Here is a 13,172-nt window from a genome sequence, read left to right as displayed (position 1 = left end):
CATTTCCTATGGCTATGCCACCAAGCCTGTGCATCCCTGGGCAAATGGGCAATTTAGCATGGCCAATCCACCTAACCCATCTTTGGAATGGATGAGAAACAAATAAATCACATGACAAGATTTCATAGCATAAGGTTTTTCTTGTAATAAACATCCTAAAATCAACATTGACTAAACATTATTTTGTAAGTATCTAATAGACTTAACCACAGTGAAGATACTATCACAGTAGAAAATGAATTTGGTCATTTGGTAGTACAGAATTGGAGTATCACTCAAAAATACACATAATATTGAGACTTTTTGTCTCGCACTATCATGACATAGAGCCATAGAGCCCCAGAGATATACAGCACAGAAACAGACCCTTCAGTCCAACCCCTCCATGCTGACCAGGTATCCTAACCTAATCTAGTCCCATTTGCCAGCACTAAATTCTTCCTATTCATATACCCAACCCAGATGCCTTTTAAATGTTGTAATTGTATCGGCGTCCACCACTTCTTCTGGCAGCTCATTGCATACACGCACCACCCTCTGTGGGAAAAGGTTGCCCCTTATGTCCCTTTTAATTTTTTCCCCTCTCACCCTAACCCTCTCGTTCTGGACTCCCCCACCCCAGGGAAAAGATCTTGTCAATTTACCCTATTGAGAATACAACCTTTACATTGCATGGGAGGAGACTGCTGATTGATTTGTAAGTGTACTCCGATTGGTAGAGCTATTGCTGTGGAGAGTGCACACTTTAGTGCTGATTGACAGTTAATTGCCAGATTTCGTTCCAATTTTAAGCCAGGCAAGTTAACTTTGATTGGTTTGGGCATTGCCCTGAGAAATTAACAAGTGAATGTTTGTTGCCTGCTTTGTGAGTTGTTCACAGTCTGTGTGTATATGTTCTTTTTATTACAAAGGACAAGTCCTATACATTAATGTATATGTATAGCTTTCAGTACACCCAAGTGCTCTATACAGTGGGCCCAATTGACAATCCTAAATTAATTGCCAGCATATCTCCTCAAACAATCAAAATAATCTGTCAATTGTTGTCCATCCACAGAATCATATCTAAAGTTAGACATTGTGTTGTGAACTTTACAACTATGGGCTGATTGGGTATGGTAATTGTAAACCTTGCTTATTGTAAAGAGCAGCACATGCTATTTAATATGATCCACCAGTCTTTTTGAAATGCAGCTTATTAACATCACAGCCAAGAGTGTGTTGCTGGAAAAGCATAGCAGGTCAGGCAGCATCCAAGGAGCAGGAGAATCGACATTTCAGCGGGCTGAAAGGCGTTTGCCTGAAACATCGATTTTCCTGCTTCTTGGATGCTGCCTGACCTGCTGTGCCCTTCCAGCACCACACTCTCGACTTTAATCTCCAGCATCTGCAGTCCTCGCTTTCGCCAGCTTATTTACATCACACCAACACTAAAATTCATTACGTGTGCAAAGCAGGTAGATTGTCTTTTTGGCTTAATGGCAGCAACCTGTTAGTAGCAAGCATCACTCATGTTGCTAATGCACAGCAGGAACATAAGACAGCTAGATTTACCTGTTACTCATACCTTTCAGACAGCTTGCCCTTCCAGAAGAAACTCAGAGACTGGACACTTCTCAGGGCCAAGATTGACAGCTTTAGGGCCTTCTATTAGTTTATGTGATAAACAGCAAGTAATGATCTGATCAAGTTATCCATATACTGCAAGGTGGCATCGATGCGTGCTATTTCCACATCAAGATTGCATGGTGAACAAATGGCTCCGGCTGTATTTACAAGATTGCTGATAAGGCCAAATCCTACTGTAAGTGAGTAATGAGGCGAGACACAGTAACTTTCGGGTCATTTAAACACCTTCACTGAGTGGGCAAGTACATGGCCAGTGCAGTATAATGTGGATAAATGTGAAGTTCTCCACTTTGTTAGGAGAACCAGAATGGCAGTATACAGAGGATCCTCAATTATCTGAAGGACACAGGCAGGGAGTATTTCGTTCGGTTAATCAAATTCTGAATAATCAAATACCAGATAACATTGTTTAGCCAAGCATAGGAACCTTGTCGGATAATCCAATACACGAATAATCGAATGCTAGATAACTGGGTTCCTCGATACTACTTAAATGGTGATAGATTGGGAAATGTTGAAGCGGAAAAGGATGTAAAAAAGTTGAAAAAATATAAAAGGGTGTCCTTCAGCCATTAATTTCTCTAGCACTTTTTTTTACTGATACTGATTTTCTTCATTTCCTCCTTTCCAAAACATGCTTGCTTCCCTAGCACTTCTGGGAAATTATTTCTTCTATGAGGAATAACAAAAGCCGTACTGCCATTTCCTTGTTCTCCAGGATCAATTCTCCTCTTTCAGATCGTAAGGGGCCTCCATTTGTCTTTGCTTTCTTCTCTTTTTACACATGTATAAAAGCTCTTACAGTCTGCTTTTATGGAAAACGTCAAGAGCCATTGTGCAAAAATGAGGCCTGATGCTTTTACAGAGATCTTATCGTCTCACAATAGAATCTCTAATGATGGGGGAGCTAAAGCTACATTGTTAGCTTAACGACCTTGCAATTACCTCGCTGTGATGGGACATCAGCATCAGAAATGCCTGTGTTTATCACATGACTACAGGCACAGCTTGTCGCAATGCTTAAGCACTGAATTGTTTAAGTCTAAGTCAGTTGTAATTTAATTTACAGAGGGAGAATAGAACTCTGAGTGAGTCAGCAGCCTGTCTCAGATCCTTCATTTCTGTCTCCAGGTTGCTGGCTGGACCTACACTTGGCTTGCAAGAAAGAAAACTACAGGACCCAGCTCACCAAAGAAACTATTGTTCATGTTGATCTCCAGGAAGTTGCCATTCATATGTTCTTTAATACTCATTTACATAAATTTGTCATGATTTGGAGATACCGGTGTTGGACTGAGGGGTACAAAGTTAAAAATCACACAACACCAGGTTATAGTCCAACAGGTTTAATCGAAAGCACTAGCTTTCGGAGCAACGCTCCTTCATCAGGTGGTTGCCCAGGAGCTAGTGCTTCTAATTAAACCTATTGAACTATAACCTGGTGTTGTGTGATTTTTAATTTTGCCAAAACTTGTAATTGATAATCTATCACCTTCCCTCTCCTATCCTGTCATTTTAAATTTCTTTGGAATTTGCTTGTGTGGATAGAGTAGCAAAGTAATTCTCCTGAGATTTTGAATGTTTTGTTGAAAAATCTCATCTTTGATTACATCTTAAAGTATTTTGTTGTGGGTTTAGTTCAAAATTTGGAATTCCAAAACCAAAGTTTGGATGTACCCTGCAGGCAAAGGTTGGAAATGAAAAGGGAACAGCATATTTCACTGTCGCCGGTTTAGGAGGAGGGAAGAATTCATAATTTAAATTTACTCTATTTCCCATTGTCCATGAGGGAATTGGAAGGAGATGACCAGTATTTATAGGAGAGAAAATTAAAAAAGGAAGTTGGTCAAAAATTTCACCTGAATTCAAAATATCGAAACTTGGCTGAGTTGGATCAAAGGAAATTGACTGGAAGCCACACGAAACTTGAAAAGGCAATGGCTGAAACTACCAGGTAAAGTCAAAAGCACCAAAATGCCCCAGATGCACTTTAACCTCAGTGCATACTCAGGACAGTAACGGGGTAGATGTAGGGGTATGGGTGGGTTGCGCTTCGGCGGGGCGGTGTGGACTTGTTGGGCCGAAGGGCCTGTTTCCACACTGTAAGTAATCTAATCTAATTAGACAGTTCGATGGAGGCTTAGAATCTGAAACTGAGCAACATCTCATTACCCAGCCTGCTCTGGGAAGCTGAGAAGGCAGCTAGGGGTTACGGGCAGAAAGAGAAGGACACAGTGTCATCCAGTTCCAAAAGATGGAATTGGAATTGCAAAATCAGAATGAAATTAAGTGGTTAGGATTTGTAAGGGGGAAAGGTCCACCAGCCCTAGTCACATTGTCCCTGCCCCAGAAGCAAGGCTCGTGTTCTTAAATGGGCCTTCATGATTCAGGTTCAGTTAACCTAGAAAGCTCGAAAGGTTTATGGCATAGGGGCGGCACAATGGCTCAGTGATTAGCACTGCTGCCTCACAGCACCAGGGACCCGGGTTCGATTCCAGCCTTAGGCAGCTGGCTGTGTGGAGTTTGCACATTCTCCCTGTGTCTGCATGGGTTTCCTTTGGGTACTCCGGTTTCCTCCCACAGTCCAAAGGTGTGCAGGTTAGTGAATTGGTCATGCTAAATTGCCCGTAGTGTTAGGTGTATTAGTAAGGGGGAATGGGTCTGGGTGGGTTACTCTGCGGAGGGTCGGTGTGGACTAATTGGGCCGAAGTTTCCACACTGTAGGGAATCTAATCTAATCTAATACTGATCCTTGAAGTGTTCCTTGATGATGGTCAGATGAATGTTGACAATCTTAGTGCATGTGAGCATGATGCCAGCAATTCAGGGACTCTGCAAGGAAACCCATGCAGAACAATGTGGTGTTTGACAAGTGATTTTTGACCAGAGGGCCCACTCTGTAAAACATAGGACCAACAACAATGAGTTACACGAGATGATATGACTGCCGAGCCCTCCAACCCGCTGTTGGATCAGAGAATCCTCAGAGCTAAGAGTTTTAGGCATCGTAGCAGCCAGCTACAATCTTAACCATAGGACTGAGAAACCAGACAGGACTGAGAAACCAGACAGGACTTTCCCAAACCATTCCCATGAGCATCGGAAAACAAGGGCAAGAGAGATAAGTGAAACACTCCATCCAGAAAGGGGAACCCAATGAAGATTGGTTAAAGCCATCCTGCAGCATGCAGGGAGACTCCCCTGGAAGTCACTGTGTTCACATTACAATAACGTAGGTGTGTTTAACAAAGAAAGAGATAAAATCCATTTCTTTCTACCAAGGAGGAAGATGTATCATGGCCACAGTGCATGAAGAGAAATCCCAAAGAAAACTGCATTTGTTCAACATTTTCATGATTACATTTTATTTCCTTTAAAAATGTAAACCTCCCTTGGCTTATAAATAACTGAGACATAGCACATAAATGCATTCCCAGAAGTTTCTGAACTCCTTGTACTGTATAGACATTCCAACTAAAGTTGACACAGAGGTCTTGGAGCTAAACCATCAGCCTCCAACCAGTTCTATACTAAGGCAAACATCAAGACTTTTATGCTAAAATGGGAATAGATGCTTTCACAATTACCTCATCGAGTGGGAGTGGAAACTCTGATGAGCCGCCCATTACTTAAAGTCCATTCCTGTTCCCACATTGTCCATGGCATAAGATGCAAACTGAAAAGTTTGCATCAATTTTTGTTTTGAAATTCCTTTTTCTATTTATATTTAGATAGCATGGTAAATATTGTGATGGCTCACAAGCTTTTAGAAAAATATAGAATATATTTTATGTGAGTATCGTGTTTCCTTTAAGAACTAGATGTAATTTCTAGTTAAAAACAGTTTGCTTGTAGTAAACCATCTCATGTTGTCTGGAAGATAAACAATAGAATAGCAAAAAGTCAACCATAAGTTAATTACAGGGGGTGAGCAGATTGTGACTGTGATTTTGAGTTCAAACAGTTTAGTTTAAAGTTAGGAATTCGCCTGCTGCAGAAGAAACAACTCCTCTTTTATACAGAATTTAGTTGAACTTCAGGTGGTAGCTAAAAGAGTTGAAACCTTTTGTTAACTGTAGGGCTCCTAACAGTGATTTGAACTTCTGGGATACCCAAGCTGAGAGATAGCCAGAGAGCATTTTAAATACAAAATTCCTGACTTAAAGAACATTAGAACCAAGAGACATAAATGCTCATGTTTAAGATACTGGTGTTATCTGCCTTGAATGACAAGCCTATAGACATAGAGTAGCCGGGCAAGAGATTTGAGGGAATTTGATGGTCATACTTGGAAGGTTCCGGAAATCTCAGCCCCGATATGAATCTTTAAAGCTGATTTCAGACTAATTGGTCTACCTTCAAATTTATGATGAGTAATTGGTTTGAATTATTCAGGGTTTAAGTTGAAAAGAAAACGTTTGCAAGGAAATTCAAATTTTGTAGTTTAGTTAAAGTGTAAATAATCGTATACAATGTACTTTTCATATCTTTAACTTAACTGACTCTTTAACTTAACTGACTATTTTAAGAGTTAAGTTCTTAGTATTTGTGTTCTTTGATTTTGGTGTAAGACAAGTCTTCTGTTTGTGGCAATGAATCCTATGGCTTCATTCAGGCAATACCTGAGTTTCAAATTCTACAAATAAATGTAAGGCCTGACCAGTCTGTCCCAAGATCATAACAACATTACCAATTGAGGGCTTCTTGCAATTGATGTTTGAATAATTATCTCCATATAATATTTAAATATCAGTAATCAATAACTGATTTGATCTCTGTAAGACTACTCTTTGTCTTCTGTAATACAATGTGAACAGATTGGTAATGAGATGTGAAACCCAATTAGAAATCAGTAGCCCATCACCATATCCATTCCTATTTTGGGTGATAAAGGTGGAGTCGAACAAATATAATGAAATAAAAACAGAAATTGCTGGAGAAACCCGACAGGTCTGGCAGCATCTGAGGAGAGAATGTAGTTAATACTTTGAATCCAGTGAGCCTTCTTCAGAATGGTCACTTCTGGGGAAGGGTCACTGGACTTGAACCATTAACTTCGTTTCTCTCTCCACAGTTACTGCTAGATCTGCTGAGTTTCTCCAGTAATTTGTTTCAGATAGTCAACATTTGTTAGCTCTTTGTTTTATTTAAATGTAGTGAAAAGATGGTTCTGATGATGTTACTGGAATTCAAATGTTATTTTCACATCAATTATCTCTGTCAGTGCTGCTTCCTCACACTATGCATAAACAGTGGCTACCAATTGTACTATATTATTAGATAAACATTTGGAGTGCTACTTGAAGTACGGATGTGATGGAAGATGTTGTTTGCCCAATCAGTACAAACTGTTATCTAAGTAGAAGACTGGTCAGACTCAGTTCAGGGGGAATGGCTCTGAGCTGGCTGGTGCCACAGTCAGTGTGTCCCTGCTGCCGATCTCTGAAAAAAAATAGAAGATAGGTCAGATATTCTGTCGATTACACTGACCCTGATTCCTACGTTTTGTCCATTGTTTGGACACTTCCACCAGTTTATGTATTAAAAACAATTTGCCCAAGCACTCTTATTTATGAGCCAATCAAAGGAACATGGAATTCAGTTTGCTTGATTTTATTAAGAAAATGTTTCTTATTAAAAACATTTTGTGAGTATTTCCCAGATTCCCACAATGTTTACCCTCTGTCTAGTTCTAAACGTCAGCAATGATCTATGTGTTTGAGCTGAGTGTTTGGAATCTCCTTCCTCTCTAATAAAGGGGTGAGTCTCTTTGACGAAGATGGGTCGGACTGATCAGAGCTGATCTTCACCTGGGCCTTCTTGGGTTTCCATACTGTCTTCTGCCATGAGTCTTACTACAAGTGTTAGCTGACGGTATGGCTTCCTGGTGTGTGTTTTTATCTCCCACTCACCCTACACTTCCCAGAATGTTCTGTGGCCTTTGGCAAATGAGGTAATGAACTGGGTTTAAAACGTCCAATGAGGTCGCGCCAATACCCTTCCGTGTTGCCATGTTGGGAAGGTCTAAGTGCACTTCCTCAGGTGCCAAATCAAGTTGCCAGAAAGTCTGATTGATACTTCTCCTTCTGTCTGTTTGTAACTGGTTCTCACCAAACTTTTGTAACCACAGCAACCTGCTTCCCACTGTTGCCTGCAGCGACTTGCTGCTTGCTGCTGTTGAATTTAATCTGGCCATTTTCTGTCAGGCCTGATTTCTCCAGCTGTAGGTCAATTCAGAATGACAATATTGAGTACAGGAGTTGGAAGGTCATGTTGTGGCTGTACAGGACATTGGATAGGCCACTGTTGGAATGTTGCATGCAATTCTAGTCTCCTTCCTATCAGAAAGATGTTGTGAAATTTGAAAGGTTTCAGCAAGGATTTACAAGGATGTTGCCAGGTTTGGAGGATTTGAGCTATAGGGAAAGGCTGAATAGGCTGGGGCTGTTTTCCCTGGAGCATTGGAGGCTGAGGGGTGACCTTATAGAGGTTTATAAAGTCATGAGGGATATGGATAGGATAAATAGACAACGTCTTTTCCATGGGGTGGGGGAGTTGGGAACCAGAGGGCATAAGTTTAGGGTGAGAGGGGAAAGATATTAAAGGGACCTAAGCGACAATTTTTTCACACAGAGGGTGGTACGTGTATGGACTGAGCTGCCAGAGGAAGTGGTGGAGGCTGGTACAATTGCAACATTTAAAAGGCATCTAGATGGATAGATGAATAGGAAGGGTGTGGATGGATGTGGGCCAGGTACTGGCAGGTGAGACTAGATTGGGTTGGGATAACTGGTCGGCATGGACAAGTTGGACTGAAGGGCTTGTTTCCATGCTGTACATCTCTATGACTCTGTGACCCATGACTAATTTTGGGCCCATGATCACTTGACCACAAAAACTTGTTTTTTTTTGTTTCTTTTGTTCTGTCAGATCCTAACTGAAAGAAAAAGCTGCAACTTCAGCTTGTGATAAATGGTGCAGTAACCCTCAGTTTTCTGGTAAATTAAAACAAATTGAAACCAAAGACACAAAACCATAAGTAAAAATCCAAACAGCCCAGTGGGGCAGGACAGGCAGGTTGTGGAAGATTGTGTGGGGAACAGTTTAAAGAATTTGAATGCTGGATCCATGAGTAGGAATATGAGGAAAGGAGCTCTCACTGCTTCAGCGCTGTCACAGAGTGATCAGCCTGTCAAGTCCAGTGACCCTTCCTCATAAGCTAAGGAAGGGTCACCGGAACGGAAATGTTAGCTTTGATTTCTCTTCACAGATGCTGCCGGATTTGCTGAGCTTTTCCAGCAACTTCTGTTTTTGTTTCATATTACTGCTGCATTCTGTGCCATTGTCACAGACACAAAGCCTGGCACCTTGTCCTAGTTGTCACAGGCCTCACGCGAGTCCAGGAGATCCGCCTTCACTCAGGGGCTCCCAGTACAATAAGTTAAGAGCAACCTCTTTTACCAGCCCAGTGCCGGTTTGGAGCAATCAGAGTCAGGATCCTTTCATCATTAAGGGTAAGAAACCAAAGGATGGGCAGCACACAACTCATCTTTACTCTTTGTGCCCTTCTGTGTGCTGTTTTCCTCATAGACTGCAAGAGAGGCAGATTATATAGAAGATGAAAGTAGGCGGCACATCCATTCCAGTTGGTTCAGTTGGGAAGGTGTCCTGAAAGAGTGAGTTGGCAGTGCAGAGGGCACACAGGGTCAGTTGTGTCCATGATTGCAGTGGGTGAAAGTGAGTGCAGGTATTAGAGAGTGGCAGTCCATCAGGCTTGGTGAGAGGTGGATCCAGTGACAGAGATAGAGTAAGAGCAAACTACTGGATTGTAGATAGGTGACACTTACAGTAACAGAGTTGAGAAGGACATGGCCTTTCTTCCTACACTGCCAGGCATTCCTCCAGACAGCTCAGACTGCACTGATCCTGATGGCATCCTCAGACCAGGCTGGCATAATCTGGTGTCATGGCCTCTGCTGCTAGTCCTGGGGAGGGATGAAGTCCTATCTGTGCACCATCCCATCCATCAGGACCTCCATGTCCGTGCCTGCAAAGCTGGGTGCCAATTTGCCCCCATCTGCTATGTCTATGGCAAATGTCATGAACTGTGCAAGACAGTTCCAGACTAACAGAGTTTGTCTGAGTGCAAAATGGCCTTTTGAAGTTGACACAGGCTCATGGGACGCTAGTCAATCCTGGGATGTCAGGTGAGTGGCGAGTTGTTGTACATGGTAAGATGGTGTGGAAGTCAGATGTGATACTCAAAACAAGGGCTCAAACACCAATGATTGCAACAAGTTTGGGAAGATATGGTGCGAAAACTCACTCAGCCTCACAGCAAGAACCATTTCATCAACCTTGACATAACTTGGACTTTCCAAAGAGAACTGTAAGATTTTGCCCGATATTTTTTCACTGGGGCTTTCAGTACATTTGGTTCATTCAGTTAATTGATGTCCACAGAGATTATAACACATGGACTATGACTGACTTTGGAGATGCTCTTAAAGATGCTCTTAACTTCACCTTCTTGCCAACTGGTGTAACCTTGACATCTCCTGTCACTTCAATCTGTGGCTTTGCCGATCCCTTAAGTCTTTCCTCTTAAAGTGCTGCTACAAACCCACTTCCCTTTCTGTTTAATGAGTTTTTCACACTCCAAATAGAAAATCGCACAATTGGTGATGACTACTCACTGCTTGTCTTTAAATGACACTCAAAAATAAAAACCATTTAAGTTTTGCACTGATGTCACCAGATGGTTAGAGTAGATTTCAATATAAGACCATGGGAGCAGAATTAGACCATTCATCCCCTCAATGCTCTGCCACACCAGATTATGGTTGATCATCAACTTCAATGCTATATTCCGTGTTATCCCCATTGTGAACGTCATGATTTTTAAAATTTTTTTCTATATTTTTGATTGTGAACTGAAATGAGAAAAGAATCGTTTCAAAGTCCAAAGATTGCTGAAGGATTACTGCATGGTTTTGAATGCAAGCTCATGGTAAGCATTGTTTACGTAGGCGGTGGGTTCAAACAGTGGGAGGAGAAGGTGCAGATGAGCTGGATCCATTTGCAAATCAAGATGAGAGTTGCTTCCTACTGCATCCTTGGTGTTTTGGATCAAGAAGCAGTCAGGCCATATGCCTACTCATTCTAAATAGCAACTGAACAGAACCATGTTTATATATAGCCTTAGATTTGCTGGTCTGTCGTAAGTTGATTGAAGCAAACTGATTTTATCCTCCTGGTGACCTGAGTCTCCAGTATTACCCTAGCAGTATCTTTGCCATTTTTAGCAACATTGTTGTCGGGGCCAGACTAATTCATTTGTAGATTTCTGTGCACAAAAGATCAACCTAAATTATCACCCAAATGTCTTTCACACGCAGGGCTACATCACTTTTGCTTTTTGTTTACCTTTTTTTTAATAAAAAATGTCTACCATGAAACGCCGTAATTAGTTTCCACCCTCTGAATTAGAAATCTGAAGAAGGCCCACAATCTATAAGCAATCCACATAATAAGACCGTTAAACCATTACAAAACTTGAACAAGATATTGCACTTCCATTTTTAAACATCAGACATTCCCAGAATCAATTATGTATTTTGATGGAATGGTCATACCATTAGATTCCAAAAGAATTTAATTTTTCTGCATGGTCCCACTATTTCATGATCATTCCTCACTTTTCCAAAGTGACTAATTATTGCTGCATCCAACTGAAAGTGTTTGAAATGCTTGAAATGCACCCCCCCCCCCCCCGGCCCCGTGCACAGTTCATGTCTGCACACCTCAGCAAGGGTGAGCAGGGTAATTTTGTGATGGAAGCTGAGGTAAAAACAATGACTGCAGATGCTGGAAAGCAAATACTGGATTAGTGGTGCTGGAAGAGCACAGCAATTCAGGCAGCATCCAACGAGCAGCGAAATCAACTTTTCGGGCAAAAGCCCTTCATCAGGAATTAAGGCAGTGAGTCTGAAGCATGGAGAGATAAGCTAGAGGAGGGTGGGGGTGGGGGAAGCTGTTTGGTTGGAAGACTCAGATCATTTCATTCTGAGACTGGTATTTTGTTTGCCAATTTGCTTTATTTTTATATATTTGCTTTAATAATTCTTGCATGTGGCACTTTTCCGATGAGAGTTCCAATGAGAGTGCTGTTGAAATACGTGAATGTATCCATTCCTGACAAGTTCTGGACATGGTTTGAAACCTTGGGTTCGAAGTCAGACTTCCTGGAGCAGACTGGTACATTACTTCAGTTTTCTTTATGCTGACTGTAAGGCTGAAGCTGTCGCATACATTTGAGTAAGAGTCCATAATACATGCCTCCTAATTATTGAAGTCATTGACATTTTATGTTTTTTTTCATTTTTGGTTTTGAACAGGGAACTGAAAGTGAATTGAAATTAGACCAGCAGCCTGGTTTGGATAGGAAGTCAGAACAAACAAATTAATGTTTGTTCTGGGAACAGCCTGGAGAAATAATTGCATGTTAAGTATTGTCCTAAGAACACTGCAGACATTTTGATTCTCGGGCGATCTGTGTTCAGGGGCTGGCAACTGGTTGGAGGTTGAGCCATCCAATCAAGGGTGGATGGGCTTTGATCAGCCAATCACAGGGAACGTTGCTAAAAGTTTTGGGAACAAAGACTGAACCAGTACTTTTTCATTTTACCAAAGCCTTTTAATGAAAATGTCAAACACTAAAATAAAAAGGCAAACACATCAGGTCCATGGTAATGTCAATCTTCCCAAAGTCCCAGAGGTTTCAGCAGTTGCTTTGTAACCACCAGCCATCATATATGGCAAGATTTAGAAATTCTCTGCTCAGGTTACAATCCATCACAGTGGTCAAACGCTCCCGAGTAGTTGATCAGCCTGAACATTGACGGTTTTATTTTCACTGTTCTGGTGGTGACATGCCAGGTGGAGGAGGCCCTTGATTCCCTGGTGTTGGCAGTCTCACTCCTGGTGACATTCCCATTGGTACTCATCTTCCAGGAGGCATTCCCATTAGTGGACCCATTCACAGACTGTACTTGGCCCCATACCAGGAGGAGAACCCATTATACTTGTTGGGGAAGGTCCATGCCCCATTGGCACTGAGCCTCCAAGGCCTGGTGCATTCTGGTGCTGCTGCGATACTGGATGTAACTTCAGTGACTGCAACAGTTCCCTTTGTGCAATCATCACCTACTGAGATGGACTTGCGACTCCTCAACTCGAACATGAAAACGCAGCTGGGGCTGAGAACATTGGCCCTCGAGCAGAAATGCTACAACCAGCTGCCAGGCCATTAAATGCTGACCCAGCCAGTGATGGAAATAGAAATGGTTCTGCACTCACTGACACCGCTGGGAAAGTTGAGCTGCTGGTGTCTGATTGTCTGCCAGTTCTCAGGCTGGGGTTTCTCTCCCGGTGCGGAAATCCTGGAATTGTGTCACCTGCGGAGCTGGGAATGACAGTGGAAAGGCTACTGCTACGAGTTGGCATCTTCCATCTTTTGCGCCCCTAGAAACTGAGTTGATGTG

This window comes from Chiloscyllium punctatum, chromosome 8, assembly GCF_047496795.1.
Source record: "Chiloscyllium punctatum isolate Juve2018m chromosome 8, sChiPun1.3, whole genome shotgun sequence".
Lineage (NCBI taxonomy): Eukaryota > Metazoa > Chordata > Chondrichthyes > Orectolobiformes > Hemiscylliidae > Chiloscyllium > Chiloscyllium punctatum.
The sequence above is the reverse complement of the archived record's forward strand: the minus strand, read 5'-3'. Positions refer to the sequence as shown.